Source organism: Phoxinus phoxinus, assembly GCF_949152265.1.
Source record: "Phoxinus phoxinus genome assembly, chromosome: 23".
Classification (NCBI taxonomy): Eukaryota; Metazoa; Chordata; class Actinopteri; order Cypriniformes; family Leuciscidae; genus Phoxinus; species Phoxinus phoxinus.
The window spans coordinates 23,528,839-23,546,235 of NC_136898.1; positions in this window are offsets into that span (position 1 = coordinate 23,528,839).

Here is a 17,397-nt window from a genome sequence, read left to right on the forward strand (position 1 = left end):
TTGTGTGTTTACCTGTGTCACCAGTGTTGTGTGTTTACCTGTGTCCGCTGTGTTGTGTGTTTACCTGTGTCAGCTGTGTTGTGTGTTTCTGTGTCAGCTGTGTTGTGTGTCAGCTGTGTTGTGTGTTTACCTGTGTCCGCTGTGTTATGTGTTTACCTGTGTCAGCTGTGTTGTGTGTTTCTGTGTCAGCTGTGTTGTGTGTCCGCTGTGTTGTGTGTTTACCTGTGTCAGCTGTGTTGTGTGTTTACCTGTGTCACCAGTGTTGTGTGTTTACCTGTGTCAGCTGTGTTGTGTGTTTACCTGTGTCCGCTGTGTTGTGATTTTACCTGTGTCCGCTGTGTTGTGTGTTTACCTGTGTCAGCTGTGTTGTGTGTCCGCTGTGTTGTGTGTTTACCTGTGTCCGCTGTGTTGTGTGTTTACCTGTGTCCGCTGTGTTGTGATTTTACCTGTGTCCGCTGTGTTGTGTGTTTACCTGTGTCAGCTGTGTTGTGTGTCCGCTGTGTTGTGTGTTTACCTGTGTCCGCTGTGTTGTGTGTTTACCTGTGTCAGCTGTGTTGTGTGTTTCTGTGTCAGCTGTGTTGTGTGTCCGCTGTGTCGTGTGTTTACCTGTGTCCGCTGTGTTGTGTGTTTACCTGTGTCGTGTGTTTACCTGTGTCCGCTGTGTTGTGTGTTTACCTGTGTCGTGTGTTTACCTGTGTTTCCCTGTGTCAGCTGTGTTGTGTGTTTACCTGTGTCCGCTGTGTTGTGTGTTTACCTGTGTCCGCTGTGTTGTGTGTTTACCTGTGTCCGCTGTGTTGTGTGTTTACCTGTGTCAGCTGTGTTGTGTGTTTACCTGTGTCAGCTGTGTTGTGTTTAACTGTGTCCACTGTGTTGTGTGTTTACCTGTGTCCACTGTGTCGTGTGTTTACCTGTGTCCGCTGTGTCATGTGTTTACCTGTGTCAGCTGTGTTGTGTGTTTACTTGTGCCAGCTGTGTTGTGTTTAACTGTGTCCACTGTGTTGTGTGTTTACCTTTGTGTTGTGTGTTTACCTTTGTGTTGTGTGTTTACCTGTGTCGGCTGTGTTGTGTGTTTACCTGTGTCGGCTGTGTTGTGTGTTTACCTGTGTCGGCTGTGTTGTGTGTTTACCTGTGTCAGCTGTGTTGTGTTTACCTGTGTCCGCTGTGTTGTGTGTTTACCTGTGTCCGCTGTGTCGTGTGTTTACCTGTGTCCGTTGTGTTGTGTGTTTACCTGTGTCCACTGTGTCATGTGTTTATCTGTGTCCACTGTGTTGTGTGTTTACCTGTGTCAGCTGTGTTGTGTTTACTTTTGTCAGCTGTGTTGTGTGTTTACATTTGTCCGCTGTGTTGTGTGTTTACCTCTGTCCGCTGTGTTTTGTTTACCTTTGTCAGCTGTGTTGTGCGTTTACCTGTGTCCGCTGTGTTGTGTTTACCTGTGTCAGCTGTGTGGTGTGTTTACCTGTGTCAGCTCTGTTGTGTGTTTACCTGTGTCAGCTGTGTTGTGTGTTTACCTGTGTCCGCTGTGTTGTGTGTTTAACTGTGTCCACTGTGTTGTGTGTTTACCTGTGTCCGCTGTGTTGTGTGTTTACCTGTGTCCGCTGTGTTGTGTGTTTACCTGTGTCAGCTGTGTTGTGTGTTTACCTGTGTCAGCTGTGTGGTGTGTTTACCTGTGTCAGCTGTGTGGTGTGTTTACCTGTGTCAGCTGTGTTGTGTGTTTACCTGTGTCCGCTGTGTTGTGTGTTTACCTGTGTCCGCTGTGTTGTGTGTTTACCTGTGTCCGCTGTGTTGTGTGTTTAACTGTGTCCACTGTGTTGTGTGTTTACCTGTGTCCGCTGTGTTGTGTGTTTACCTGTGTCCGCTGTGTTGTGTGTTTACCTGTGTCAGCTGTGTTGTCGATGCCTCGAGAGAAAAGAAAGTGCAGAGCTGAAAGCACCAAAGTGACTGAAGGATTGCCGTAAATCATTATCTCTGGTCGTACGATGTGTATGACTTCATTGACATTTTAAAAGACTTTTTAAAGCATAAAATCTTTTAAAAATTAGACTCTAAAAAATCTAACACCCAGCAATGTGTAATTTCTTTGCATCTTCTTTCGAATACAACATTCTAATTACTAGACAAAAAACGATATCCTGAGAAAAGTGGATTTTGTGGGGTATAGCTCCATAGACCTCCATTCATTCTGCACTCGTCCTGTGAGCGCCCTCATGTGGAACCAGAGTGGAACTGCAACCAGTTCAGAAGCCGGAAGTTCACTGAGAGAGGCAGTTCTCCCCATATTAGACATTCTCTGCTACAACCGTCCAATCAATTCACCTTTGGCTAAGCCCCGCCCCCCTTAGTTACTGTTGCTACCTCCGACAACTTCATCTGGGCTCTGGTTTGGTATCAACATGGCTTATGCTGTGACGGCTCTTCCTGATGAAATTTTATCAAACTTTTATAAAGCAGCAAATAAAGTGTCCGATAGAAGTAGACAAAAGTGTCTGCAGTATGCGTTTGAAGGCTTTATTCAAGACATACGGTGAAACGCCAGCAGCAACAAGGCATCCAAATACAGGCAAAAGCATAACGATCACAGTCAAAAAATGAACCACCGAATATCCTAATCGAGACGGAGGCTGTGACTAACAATATCAGGAGAAACACTGTTCATACAAAGCTGGGTAGGTCTCTATTCACTTCTATAATCGTTATTACAAAGCAAACGGACTACGCGAGTATAAAGTTGTATTTATTAGCAGCGTGTGCTAGCGTATCAACAATTAGGGCAGAGAACCGAAATCATAACCTAAACCAGCATAAAACTGTCTAACTAGTATAACTTCACACACAGCAAGGTTAAAAGGTAAGTGTATCTTAGAGCAAAGGTGAGCTTGTTGATCCTTGAGGGGTTTCGCTGACTGAGGACGTCCACACAGTTTAATCCAAAGACGACACTTGTCAGTATTTAACTTCGGTTTTGGGAAGGGGAAAAAACGGACACCCCCTCCAACCTCTCTGGGAAACGCGTATCTGTTTTACAAATGCCCCAGGCACAACGTTTAACCATATTTTTTATAAAACGACGACGTAATAACCTTTCGAGACCAAAAATATGAGCCGCCTGCGTTGAAGTCAATGGAGCGCCGTGAAAAAGTGTCGGACCCTCTGTGGGAGCTCGTTCTTGGCTGCGCTGTGATTGGTCAATCTACATTCTAGGGCGTGGCTTAGCCAAAGGCAAATTCCCCACGGACTAAATCAAGCCCGCCCTACATTTGTTATTGTTCCAGAAGCCATTTCACTCAGATATATGTCACAATAGGGAAGAAAAGAATAATGCAACTTCCATATCATTTCATGCAGACTTTAACTACACATTTTGGGGAATCGCTGGCTAATTAGTATATTTTCATACAACCTGCTTATGCCCTACTGTTATGTTTATGGGTGAAACTTTTTCTTAAAATCATTATAGATTCATATGAAATCACTATCTCATAAAACAGTTGCTGTCGCCCATGAGACCGGGTTGGCTACTCTGTCTCTTGAGGTGCGCAGTGTTTGCTTTATCTTTGACCTTACGGTTTCATTCATTTATTGAAGCCAGATGTTACCAATTGGGATTTGTTTAATCTGGACTGCAAATAATTTTCTCATAAATTAATATAACTGTGTTTAAATGTGTTTTATGTTGACTAAGTCAGCACCACTGCTGGGAGACATGACGAGAATTATCTCAAGAAAAAAAAAATCCTCCTACACTGACAGCGGTTTGCTTTATTGATTCTGCGTCACTAGGGAAAGCTTTCCAGCACTTGTCCTCTTGCTGTTGTTTCTCCTCGGCTAGCTCATTAGTCACACTGAGGCTCTGCAGTCGCTCAGACTGACGTTTGGACACTTTGAAGTCCCTGCACATGGCCAGTGGTTTTATGATAATTAATGTTGCATCTGTCCCACATGGCTGGGTGGGCTGACTCACAGATCAGGGGAGATATACAGTCAACAGGGACAACCTCCTTCTCCAGGGCCGATTTATTGATATTAAGCAACTGCAAGAGGTTCAGTCAGGCAGACTGATTCCTCATCGTATGCACTCCTGATCTGTAAAAAATATAAAATGGTGTGATTATATCTTAATGGAACAGTTTGTAAACTATGCCTCATCTATCTTGCTTTATTTATTTTGTGTGGTAAAGTATGTTATGTTATGACCTCAATAATTTGCTAATGTAATGGATTTTAAAGTTAAACCCAAAGCTGTTTTTATTATTATTTGCAGTTTCATCACTGCACTTTCATAGGGACATTATGCATAAGCATCATATGACAATGAAGTAAAGATTGTGTTAATACTTTATTTTAATGATCCCTATAATTAATGTTGTAACTACATGTCAACTAACTCTTAGTAGAGTATTAGTAGACTGTCTGCTTAATATATGCTAACACTTGACTTTGATGCTTCTCAACAGACATTACCTCCTTAGCTAGCATCGGCCCTTGGACAAACACGTACACACATATATATATATGCATATATATATAGGCCTATATATATACAGATTTTACGCATATGCTTTTCTCAGGAAACAGTATGGCAACACAGACCAAGGAGAGGCAGCAGAAAGCAAAATTTTCTGCCAAAAAATTGGAGGTGTTAGTAGAGAAATGTAATAATTATAGTAAAATACTTCAAAATCGCAATATCCAAAAAGGCGCGTTCCGCAGAGGACATTAAAAAAAGATGAAATGACCAAAGGAGACGCACGAAGGAGAAGCTCGCTATTAATAAAGCATCGGCGAAGAAGACTGGAGGTGGTCCTGTTGAGGAAATGCCCTTGACTCCTTTAGAGGAAACTGTCCAGCAGTCGCTCACTGGAGAGCAAGTAACGGGTCAACAGAATTGATTCGCTGGATCACATGATTAAGGAGAGTTCTAAGGTAATTAATTAGGCTATATGCGTCAATAAACTTCATAAAAAATGCATTTAGGATACTAATTTAATATTGTTTAATGTCATACAGGGATAACGTCGTCAGCTGTCCACAGTTTGGATCCAGACCTGGTGAACACAGAAGTGCTTGTGATCCACACTCGGCAGCTGGTCGGAGCGATTTCAGGTCTGACCATGTCCGTGGGGTAGTCTAGTCCAGGCCACAAACGAATCCCTGGTGCGCATTCTAGATTGCATGAATCCAGATGGCAGCAGAAACCACAGAAGGTCCAAAGGGCAAATACAGTCTGGGCGACCGGGATTACAGTGTCACAAAATAAAACCTATTGAAGGTCAAGGTGACGTGAAGATTAAGCGCAAGAAATAGCTAATTTTGTGTGTTTTCACACTTCAATTGCAGCCTCGCAGTGACAATTATTGTGAATCTATTATGTTGGGGTATTGAGAGTTTAGTAAATGAGACGCACCATTTTTAGGATATAATATAGCACATGATTGAAATCTTGCTTCCACAACACTGTTTTTCTGGCCAACCATGACCAGTAACCCACATTTATTCTACGGTTGATATGACTTGTGGGGAACGTTGTGTGCTGTCCATGGTCCTGAACCGGGGAATCTGAACATTATTATTTTTGGAGTGTGTAAAGGATGACATGCCATGACGCTTCTGTGAATGTAAGAGTTTATTAAACGAAGTAGGCTCGTTTTTTTATGTTTATTTTATTTTTAACCTAAATGTCCTAAAAACCTTACATCCTATTTAGGAAAAATGTGACATCCCGAGTCTGTTGTCCATCAGTCTGCATGTGTACAAGGTTTGGCCCAACATCTGCATCTCCATCCCTCGGCTCTTAAACTGCCTTGATTAATAACAAAACATCAAGCATTATTTCGATCTCAAACAGATTAATTAAAATAAGTTATTACTCCGCCACCTGCGTGACATCATTAACCAACGTGGTTGAACGACCAATTTGCGACAATAGAGTTTCGGGAAACAGTCGTGTCTAGCTAGTTGATTTCTTCAACGATTCATCGTATGGTTAAGCAGCGAGTTATGTCGTTGTATGGTGTAACCGCCCAGGGGTGCGTTTCCCGAACAAAGTTGAACTCGCTGCTTCACTGCCGTAGTACGATGAATAGTTTAAGAAATCAACTAGCTAGTCACGACTGTTTCCCGAAACTGTATTGTCGCAAATTGGTCGTTCAACCACGTTGGTTAATGATGTCACGCAGGTGGCGGAGTAATAACTTATTTTAATTCATCTGTTTGAGATCGAATTAATGCTTGATGTTTTGTTATAAATTACAGACATGACTATTTCTCATTTTTCTCAGTTATTTTGCTTTATTTCCATATTCAATCATGTTCGTTCTTGCGTACTAGAGCACGTTCGCACATGCGCACTCTTAAAAACTACGCTTTAAATATCTTGACAAACTAAAAGACGTAAATTACATTTGTATGTATTCTAAATAAAATATATAGATTGTACTGAATGTCAGCTTGCTTATTTGACTTAAGATAGGGATTTATTGACTCCACATGTCATGCAAACAAGAAACGGTGCGTCGCGCAGGTGTCGCTCATTATTAATCACGCCACCGGTCTCGCGCCGTCCTCTCACGTCCCTCGACCTCGTCCTGCTCGCCACAATCATACTATTACCTTATTGTGTTCCTACATGACTTAAGCTCAAGTTTCACATCAAATGTTAGTACTAATTTTAATATAGTATCTAGGTTTTAAAAAAGATGATGATCCAGATTTAAAAAAAAAGAAATTATTAAACAGAATCCACTCAGGTACATACAAAAGCACGTCTATGAAAAAAAGCGCATAGAACCAACAATACCAGACAAATTAATGAACCAATTTGAGGCACTTAGGCTACGTTTACACGTGGATGGCTATTTTCATAAACTATTTTCATTCACCCTCTCCATTTTCAAAAATAACATCGTGCACACCTGTCAGTTTTCAGAAAAGTGTTCGTTTACACAAAGCCGTGTGTATATGCCGTCAAGAGCATGCCAAACCTGTAGATGGCAGTGTAACGAGAAGCTCACACAATTTATATCGCATACTGTGACTTTGGCTGCCTAAAACTCAGTTTTTCTCAGTTTACATGCAAACGTGCAAACTAAGTTTTACAAATTCTCCACTCTGGTTGAATTTTTAGAAAGAATCGTTTGCGTGTAAACGAAGGGCACAAACGAACGGAAATGTCTCAGTTTTTCAAAACAACCATGTACATGTAAACGGGGCCTTAAATACACCGGGATAATGAACAAACTACCTTGGATACGAGTGAGAGTGAGCCTGCAGTGTATTCGTGTATAGCGCGTGGAATCAGGGAAACAAATATGGAAATCCACTGTCTTCTTAAAAGAGTCTGTTTACAAGCAGCATAAGTCCACCTTATGCAACACACACAGTAAACCTGTGGTGTTCACTCAGCTGCGCATTATAGCACAGAATTAATAAAAACACAATATATTGACCCGCGTTCTGTTTTCTATCATGCGCCGTGCACGTTTGCGATGACATAATATGCACACAAACGCACTAGGGTTCGATAGAATCAAGTTGAGTGTGAAACCAGACCAACGCTGCGGGGGCGTCGGGAACAATCACGCTCGGACCGCAGCAAACGAGCCCAGTGTGAAAGCCCCCTAAGACAAACTGAACTGAACGTGACACACATTATTAATGCACACCCTAATAACCTGCAAAAACAAAAATAGAGATAACAAATGTGTTGCACTATCATTCAATAAACAGACCCTAAAAAATACACCTGTAATTTTGCAAATTACACTTTTGTGCAATATAGTCACATCCAGATCAAAACAGTGCGCCCTCAAAAGTGAGAAAGATGTCTCTGGAGATCAACCATTTGGTGTTGTAAATCTATTTCAGTTTAGAGAAACTCATCTGAAGTCATTTTTACACCCACTTTATCAATTCAGTGACTCGGGAGGAACCATTCTATCCTCATTATCTCTTTTTTTCCCTAAAATGCTCTTCAAATGGGTTTTCTCTTATCATTCTTACACTGATTATGTTTTTAAAACACACACACACACACCCATCATTTTTTTTTATGTTTTTAATTAACTAGCGTTGGTTTACACAAGTGGTTTGCTTAGCATCCACTTACGAAAAAGAAGTATACTTCAAGTTAATTTATGAAGTAATGTTCAAGTATATTTTTAAGTATACATTATGCAGTAAGTATACTAATGTCAATATGTACTAGAAGTAAACTTGTAAGTGTACTATTTTAATACCGCCTGGGACTAAATGGGCCCACTTTTAGTATATAAAAGTATATGTTTAAGTGTACTATAAGTGTAACAGTAAATTTTAAAGGGATACTTCAGGATTTAGCATTAAGCTTTTGTGGCACGAGGGAACCGTACTCTTAGTGGCACTAGGGCCGTACTACTTAGAATGGAACAAATGTAACTTTAGAAAACCGACTACGCCACTCTGACATCACACAGAGAATAATTAATACGCTTCATCTTAGGGCACGCAAGTTGGTTGCACTAGTAAGGAGCAGAGACAGGAATATCGTACAAAAGTTCTTTATTAATACTAAAAACACATTAAAATTATCTTAGTGTACCAGGCTGGGCACGCCACACCATCTGACCATAAAAAGACAGGTTATGTTGTCAGAGCAATATGGTCCTTCAAAAGTCAGTCACTACAACATTAACATACAATCAACAGTACATTCAAAAGCTTTGGCTGAGGGCTAAAAGACAAGGAATACAGCCACACACTTTGGAGTAAACGCTTATCACTCACACACAAAATCCGTGCATCTCACTGCACACAGCACCCAGTGTTCAAACCACCACCAGCACGCGGAGAAAACAAGGGAGCAGTCCTGGCTGAAGCCCTCAGCGTCTAGCAACAGAAGTTCACAATCACTCTCTCACCCACACACACACATCAAGAATCACAATTAGAAAATAAATCAAATGTAACAGCAACAGACACAATAATAATAAAAAACAAAACAACCGCTTGACTGAAGACTATAATTCCCACTAATAAATAGTCTCAGATCAGAGAAAAGCAAACCAAAAAAATAGAACCATTATTCAACTCACATAAAGAAACATAAAAAAAAGAAACAATCGAAAATAATAAGTTATAGGACAACGGCGATTCCTCGCGTTACATACTGACAACGAGGCAGAGTAGAGAGATCTCGAACACCTTAGAAGGGAAACACAATGGTTAAACGCCAGCATGAATGCCCAATATTCTCCACTCGATCAGGAAAAGACTTACCGACGATAGACCCACGTCACTCACTCGGAACAACCCGCTTTTAGATCGCTTGGTTGATTTGTTTTGATCCTGCAGCACCGTATTAACCAGTTTGCATATGTCTGAAACGAGCTAAATAATACCCACTTTCCAGATCAATGCCTAAACACACAGTATCCATAATTTCCTATGATAAAGAAGACTTACCCGACGATAGAATCAGTCCAGCACTCTGAACTGTAAACTCTTATTAGATCGCTTGGTTGATTTGTTTTGATACTGCCGCGTTGCGTAAACAGATTTACTGGTGCCTGAAACAAGCTAGAAATCATACCCACTTGTCAGATTAATGCTCGAACACAATTCCCACGCCTTATTGCAGTAACAGCTTACCCAAAGAAATCGCCATTTAAGGAACACGCAAACGCTGGCGTACAGCCGCAATCAAATCCCCCGCACGTTGGAAGCAAAAGGGAACCCCCAGGACAATCGGAAGTGACGTGTCTCAACAGAAATGAAAAGGAGGCTATTTATAGCAGATCGGAAATAACGCGTCACAGAGTTTAAAGGGTTTATCGGCAGCAGCTTGAGTTAATTACATAATTTATTATTAAAGAACATGAGAGTAGAGCACCCGGTCACAATCTACCCCCGACATTTTCATCGTCGACCCGACGATGAATACGGTTTAGGCATCTAGGATTTTAATGCCAGGGTCGAAACCAGGCAACCACAGCACTGGAAACCGGACTATTGCCTGTACCCTCTTCGCACCTTGGTCTTCCTATTGTTCGAGGGAGGTGATGCGGATTTGAATGGTGTCCTGCCATCAACCTCCTTGTACGCCTTACCCCCATATCCTCCTCAAGAGGAGTAAGCTCTGGTGACCCCACTCCCACCATCATATTACCCGGGGTGGGTGCTATAACCCCTGCATCCCCTCCCTCTTCTGGAAGACCATGTACAACAGCTTGGTCCCCTCTGGAGACTCCTAAGGGGGGCTCAACTAGAGGCACTGACCTCCGCCTCTCCTGAGGGGTCTCAGGTACCACTACAAACCAATCTCCAATCTCCTCTTCCTCAGCGGGTGCTATTGACCCCAACCTACTACACTTAGGGGGGTCAACCGAAGGACCTTTACCAACCCATGGCTTTATTGCGGAGCGATGTACTTGTCTCACTTTTCCCAGATTGTCCACTGGAGCAATAGAATATACCTGCTCCCCAGCTTTCACAATCTGGTATACTACTGGGCCCCAGAGGTCGTGTATCTTATGTCTGCCCCTCACATTAAAAGCTCGAAGCAGCACCAACTGGATCTCCCGTAAAGGTTCCTCCCGAACCTGTCCATCATGCCGGGCCTTGCGACGTTCCGCCGCAGTTCTTAGCTGCCCTCGCACCCCCTCGAAAGCTACTTTGAGCCTATTCTGATGTTCTAAGACCCACCTCTGCACACAGCCAGCCTCAGGCTCCTGGACTCTCCCAAGCAGAAAATCAACTGGGAGCCGTGGCTCCTGGCCAAACATCAGAAAGTGCGGGGATTCCCCAGTACTCTGATGAGGAGTACTATTGTATGAAAATAGCACCTGGGGAAGACACAGCGGCCAGTCACCCTTCTGAGAGTCAGGCAGTGAACGCAACAAATCGTGCAAGGTCCTATTAAACCGCTCGCACTGTCCGTTACCAGCCGGATGGTACGGAGTAGTGCGAGACTTCTCGACACCATACAAGCGGCAAAGCTGTTGGATAAGGGTGGCCTCAAAGTTCCGACCCTGATCCGAATGGATACGACTTGGAACACCGAGTCGACAAAACCATTCAGATACCAGAACTTGGGCCACCGTCTCTGCTCGCTGATCTCGGGTAGCCACAGCCCATGTGTATTTAGAGAACACGTCAGTCATGACCATAACATTCTCAATGCCGGACTGGGAAGGCTCTAGAACCGTAAAGTCGATGGCCAGAACTTCATTTGGCCGGGAAGCCATCAAGTGTCCCATAAAACTACTGCGTGTTGAGGGAAGGCCCTTCGCATGCTGGCACCTCTCACATTGCTGGCACCAACGTGCAATCTCGGAGGACATATCTGGCCAATAGCACCGTTGTCGCACCAGGTGGGTAGTCCGTTCCACACCCTGGTGCCCGTGTTGCTGATGTAACTGCGTTAAAACCTCCTCCCTCATAGCCATAGGCAATATAACCTGAAGGGTTTCTTCCCCACCGTCCGGGCGGCTCACCCGGCGGTATATTACACCGTCCTGCTCCACCAAGCGGTCCCACTGCCGAAGCATTGTGACCACTGGTCTTGCCAACTGCTTACGCTCCTCCGATGTTGGGAGTGCTTGTCGTCCCCAGAACCTTAAAAGTTCTCTAATATGAGGATCAGCCCGCTGTCCTGAACGCATATCTCCAAAGGGCGGACCTGGGAACACGGTTACCTGACTCACATGGGCCACCGGCCCCCCCTGGGCTATCTGAGCTATCCATTCTGGGATAGTCTGCCCCGGCACTAGACTTTGAATGTCCTCCCTTGTGGGTGGATTCTGTCTAGACAAGGCATCCGCATTCCTATTGCAGCGACCTGACCTATACCTGATCTCAAAATCGAAAGCAGCCAACTGGGCAGCCCAACGCTGTTCGGTGGCACCCAGCTTGGCTGTGAAAACATGGCTGAGCGGGTTGTTGTCTGTGAATACCACACATTTATGGCCCAACAGGTACTCCCTAAATGTTTCCGTCATGGCCCACTTGAGCGCCAGAAACTCCAGTTTCATAGAACTATAATTGTCCATATGGCGCTCAGTGGGCCGAAGACCACGACTAGCATATGCGATCGGTCTCACCTTTCCTCCCTGCTCCTGGGACAGGACTGCCCCCAGACCCCCATAGCTGGCATCAACCTCCAGGACAAAAGGCAAGGAGAAATCAGCATAGGCCAGCACCGGGGCCACAGACAGTCGCCGCTTCAACTCCTCAAAGCTCTGTTGGCATTGTATAGACCAGGCGTCAGCGAAGTCCTGCTCTGAACACCTCCGACTTTTTGGATTTGTCAGCCTTGCTACCAGCCCATGTAACGGGGCAGCTACTTTAGCAAACCCCTCCACGAACCGCCGGTAGTAGCTGGCAAATCCCAGAAATGAACGCACCTCACCTACAGCAGTGGGACAACGCCATTGGGTCACTGCTTCAATCTTACTTGGGTCTGTAGCGACCCCTTCAGACGAGACCACATGACCCAAGTATCTTACCTTCCTCTGGAAAAATGAACATTTCCCCAATTTAGCTTTTAAGCCCTCCCCCCGTAGCCGATTCAGGACCACCTCCATCCGAGAGAGATGTTGATCTACTGAGGCCGAAAACACAACTATATCATCGAGGTACAAAAGGAGGGACTGTCCCTGTTGATCACCAAACAGCCTTTGCATCAACCGCTGGAAGGTGCTAGGAGCGTTACACAGCCCGAAGGGCATCCTGTTCCACTCAAACAAGCCAAATGGAGTACAGAAGGCCGTTTTGTATTTATCCCCCTCCGTAACCGGTACCTGGTTGTACCCACTGGCGAGATCCATGGTAGAAAACCATTGGGCACCCGTCAGTGAGTCCAGGGTCTCCTCGATCCGAGGCAACGGAAAAGCATCCTTCCTTGTGCTTGCATTCAGACGGCGGTAGTCTACACACAAGCGCAGACTACCATCCTTCTTCCTCACGAGCACAATAGGTGATGCATAGGGACTACTGCTCTCCCTAATTATCTGTGCCTCGAGAAGCTGATTTATGTGCGCCTTCACCACCTCATACTCGGACGGAGGTATCCGTCGATGTCGCTGCCTAATGGGAATATGGTCTAAAAGGGGTATGTCATGAGAGATAAGGCCTGTGCACCCAAGGTCCCCCTCATGTGTGGAAAACACAGACTCATAACTCAACAGCAATGTCCGAACTTTCACTTGATCGGCCATTGGGAGTACAGACAGATCAAGAGAATCAATCTGATCCCGCACTGGAGTAACTCGTGCCGCCTGTATGCTTGCTGACACAGCCACTGGCTGAACCTCGCTAACCTCAGAAGGCAAACTTACCACGTCCACGTACCTCAAGGTGCCAATAGTAACTCGTGGATAAAGTACAATATCAGTTGTGCCGACATTTACTACTGGTATGTATACTGTTCCCCGGACCACTCTCACCAAAGCAGGAGATGCCAACAAGCCTGCTGGGAGACCTACCTCTGGTGGTTCAAATAAGACTGCCCCACTGGAATACTGGGTCGAACAGGTAGCAGCTACTAGCTTTAATGTGCCCCCAGGAATACGGTTCACCTGACGACCCCGCACCCTGACGTGACCCCTAACCGTTATGACAGGCTTGATGACAACCTGATGGCAGTGCTGCAGTGCCTGTGTAATGAATGAGGGAGCCTGTGACACAGCCGGTAGCTCGAAGAGAGCTGAACCATGTTGGCCAAAGAGCTCCTGGTAGCAGCGGCCCAAAACATTCATCCCCAAGACTCCAGGGACACGGCCAGCCAAGCCACCAGGAGGATCCCGGACCACCAGGACCCCGCACCCCGAGAGCAAACGACCGCAAAGTTCAATGTCCAACTCCAGGTACCCTATATACGGAATTGACAAACCGTTCGCCGCTCGCAATTGCAACCACTGGCAGGAAAGGAGACGTTCTGGTCCCCAGGGTTTGAAATAAGCAGTAAAACAACTCTCTGTGACAGTGGTCACCATAGAGCCAGTGTCCACTAAACAAGACACGGGAACGCCTCCCATGCGAACGACGAGCTGCGGACAAGACGACACCAGATGAGCAAACGAGTCTGGGCTAATCAAATTACTTGAGCCTCTCCCTTCCCCAACCGAGCAGTGACTCAACCACTCGGTGGGTATTAGTTTTCCGGCGGCTGGTCTGCTGGAGCTGGTCCCCCTCCCCGAGGAGGACCTGCCGGCATGGTAGGCTGAAACCGGGTAGCTCTATGCTCTCCCTCGCACTCTCTTGCGAAATGTCCCGGTTGTCTACACCGCCTACAAATAATGTGACTCAAACGCTGCCCTCCGCCCCCCACTTGGGTTCTCTGAATACGGGCTAGACTTTGAGTAAGTTGATTTAATTGTTGTTGTTGCATTTTCATCATCTCTTTTAATTCCTGCAACTCAGATGACCCTCCTGGAGTGATACCACCAGGCTGCGACTGTCCATGCACCCCATATTGTATACAGTGTGCCGTTGGAACAGAATGGCTACGTCCCCTTGCACCCCCCGGGGTCCCCTCTCGCTCCCAACGAATTGCCTCACTGCGTACTTCTAGCAACGTACTATTGGGGCTACGTCGAACCAACTGCTTTAACTCGCGTCTAAGTGTATTATCGCTCACGTTTTCAACGAACTGATCTCGTAATAGGGCACCAGCATTGGACATTTCATGTGGCGCCTGTTCTTTAACCTTCTCCCATAGGCTCATCAGGGCCAGGGAGAACTCCACAAGGGTCTCCCCTTCCTGCTGCCGCCTAGAGAAGAACAGTTCTTGCAACGCAACATACGATCGTGTACAGCCGTACAATTCGCGCAATGCTGCAATAATTTGGTCTGGGTCTCGCCGTTCTATCCCCGAACGATAACGAAGCTCTTCACGCGCCTCACCCTCTAAATGATCGATTAAAAAGAAGGCTTGGTCACCGGTGGACATATGACGTGCCCTCATGCAAGCACGTGCCTCCTCTACCCATTCATTAACATCAATGCCCGTCCTGCCATTAAATTTTGGGCACTTACGATCCCTCGGAATAAATACAAATCGCTCGGGTGGGCCGGTATCAGGAACTGAGGGACTAACTGCTGGAGGAGTCGCAGCAATAGGTGGATCAGCACTAGGAGCTGGCAGCACAGCTGGTGGCCCCTGACGCAACTGCTCGTTATCGGTCCGCAGCTGGGCCACCAACGCCCGCAGCTCCTGCAATTCCTCCTCCATACCACAGTTTTTTAACTTTGCTCAACGTATATATTTTTTTTTTTTTTTTTTTTTGTTACCTGACCGGGCGAAGAAAGAAACTACACCGCCCGAGCACTACTGGCCGCACAGGGTCGCCGTTGTCCTTTTCCCAACTCAATTCTAATAAGACAAAAAACACACTTCACATAACCAAACACAGAAAAAAACAACAACAAGATGAACAATATACAATTCACGTCTCTGTCCTACACCAGTGCAAAACCCTGCCGACTGCGCCACGATGTGGCAAGAGGGAACCGTACTCTTAGTGGCACTAGGGCCGTACTACTTAGAATGGAACAAATGTAACTTTAGAAAACCGACTACGCCACTCTGACATCACACAGAGAATAATTAATACGCTTCATCTTAGGGCACGCAAGTTGGTTGCACTAGTAAGGAGCAGAGACAGGAATATCGTACAAAAGTTCTTTATTAATACTAAAAACACATTAAAATTATCTTAGTGTACCAGGCTGGGCACGCCACACCATCTGACCATAAAAAGACAGGTTATGTTGTCAGAGCAATATGGTCCTTCAAAAGTCAGTCACTACAACATTAACATACAATCAACAGTACATTCAAAAGCTTTGGCTGAGGGCTAAAAGACAAGGAATACAGCCACACACTTTGGAGTAAACGCTTATCACTCACACACAAAATCCGTGCATCTCACTGCACACAGCACCCAGTGTTCAAACCACCACCAGCACGCGGAGAAAACAAGGGAGCAGTCCTGGCTGAAGCCCTCAGCGTCTAGCAACAGAAGTTCACAATCACTCTCTCACCCACACACACACATCAAGAATCACAATTAGAAAATAAATCAAATGTAACAGCAACAGACACAATAATAATAAAAAACAAAACAACCGCTTGACTGAAGACTATAATTCCCACTAATAAATAGTCTCAAACCAAAAAGCAAACCAAAAAAATAGAACCATTATTCAACTCACATAAAGAAACATAAAAAAAAGAAACAATCGAAAATAATAAGTTATAGGACAACGGCGATTCCTCGCGTTACATACTGACAACGAGGCAGAGTGGAGAGATCTCGAACACCTTAGAAGGGAAACACAATGGTTAAACGCCAGCATGAATGCCCAATATTCTCCACCCGATCAGGAAAAGACTTACCGACGATAGACCCACGTCACTCACTCGGAACAACCCGCTTTTAGATCGCTTGGTTGATTTGTTTTGATCCTGCAGCACCGTATTAACCAGTTTGCATATGTCTGAAACGAGCTAAATAATACCCACTTTCCAGATCAATGCCTAAACACACAGTATCCATAATTTCCTATGATAAAGAAGACTTACCCGACGATAGAATCAGTCCAGCACTCTGAACTGTAAACTCTTATTAGATCGCTTGGTTGATTTGTTTTGATACTGCCACGTTGCGTAAACAGATTTACTGGTGCCTGAAACAAGCTAGAAATCATACCCACTTGTCAGATTAATGCTCGAACACAATTCCCACGCCTTATTGCAGTAACAGCTTACCCAAAGAAATCGCCATTTCAGGAACACGCAAACGCTGGCGTACAGCCGCAATCAAATCCCCCGCACGTTGGAAGCAAAAGGGAACCCCCAGGACAATCGGAAGTGACGTGTCTCAACAGAAATGAAAAGGAGGCTATTTATAGCAGATCGGAAATAACGCGTCACAGAGTTTAAAGGGTTTATCGGCAGCAGCTTGAGTTAATTACATAATTTATTATTAAAGAACATGGGAGTAGCACCCGGTCACACTTTGTATCAGTAGAAAACCTGTAGTATTTTCAAATGACCATGCTTCCCTCCCTCATGTCCCCCTGAGACGAGAGATTTATGTAATTTTTTTCTGCAAAAAATCCTTCGATGACGCAAAAATCTTAATTTTACGGCATCAGAGGATTTTTTTGGCCAGAGGCTAAAAACTACAGCCAGTAGAAGGCGCTAGATCCGCATGTTTTCAACCCCACCATAGAGGGTGGGATCTCACCAAGGGGGTAATCCATCCGCCGGAAACTGAAGCCTACCCGGCACCGCCATTGTAGCAGAACATCACCTGCTGTTAGCATTACATTGACACCCATTAATTTTAGCGTCACTTTGACAGCGAATAACTTTACATCTGAGGCGTTTAAAGACTCCATTTGTCCATTATTTATTTTTAA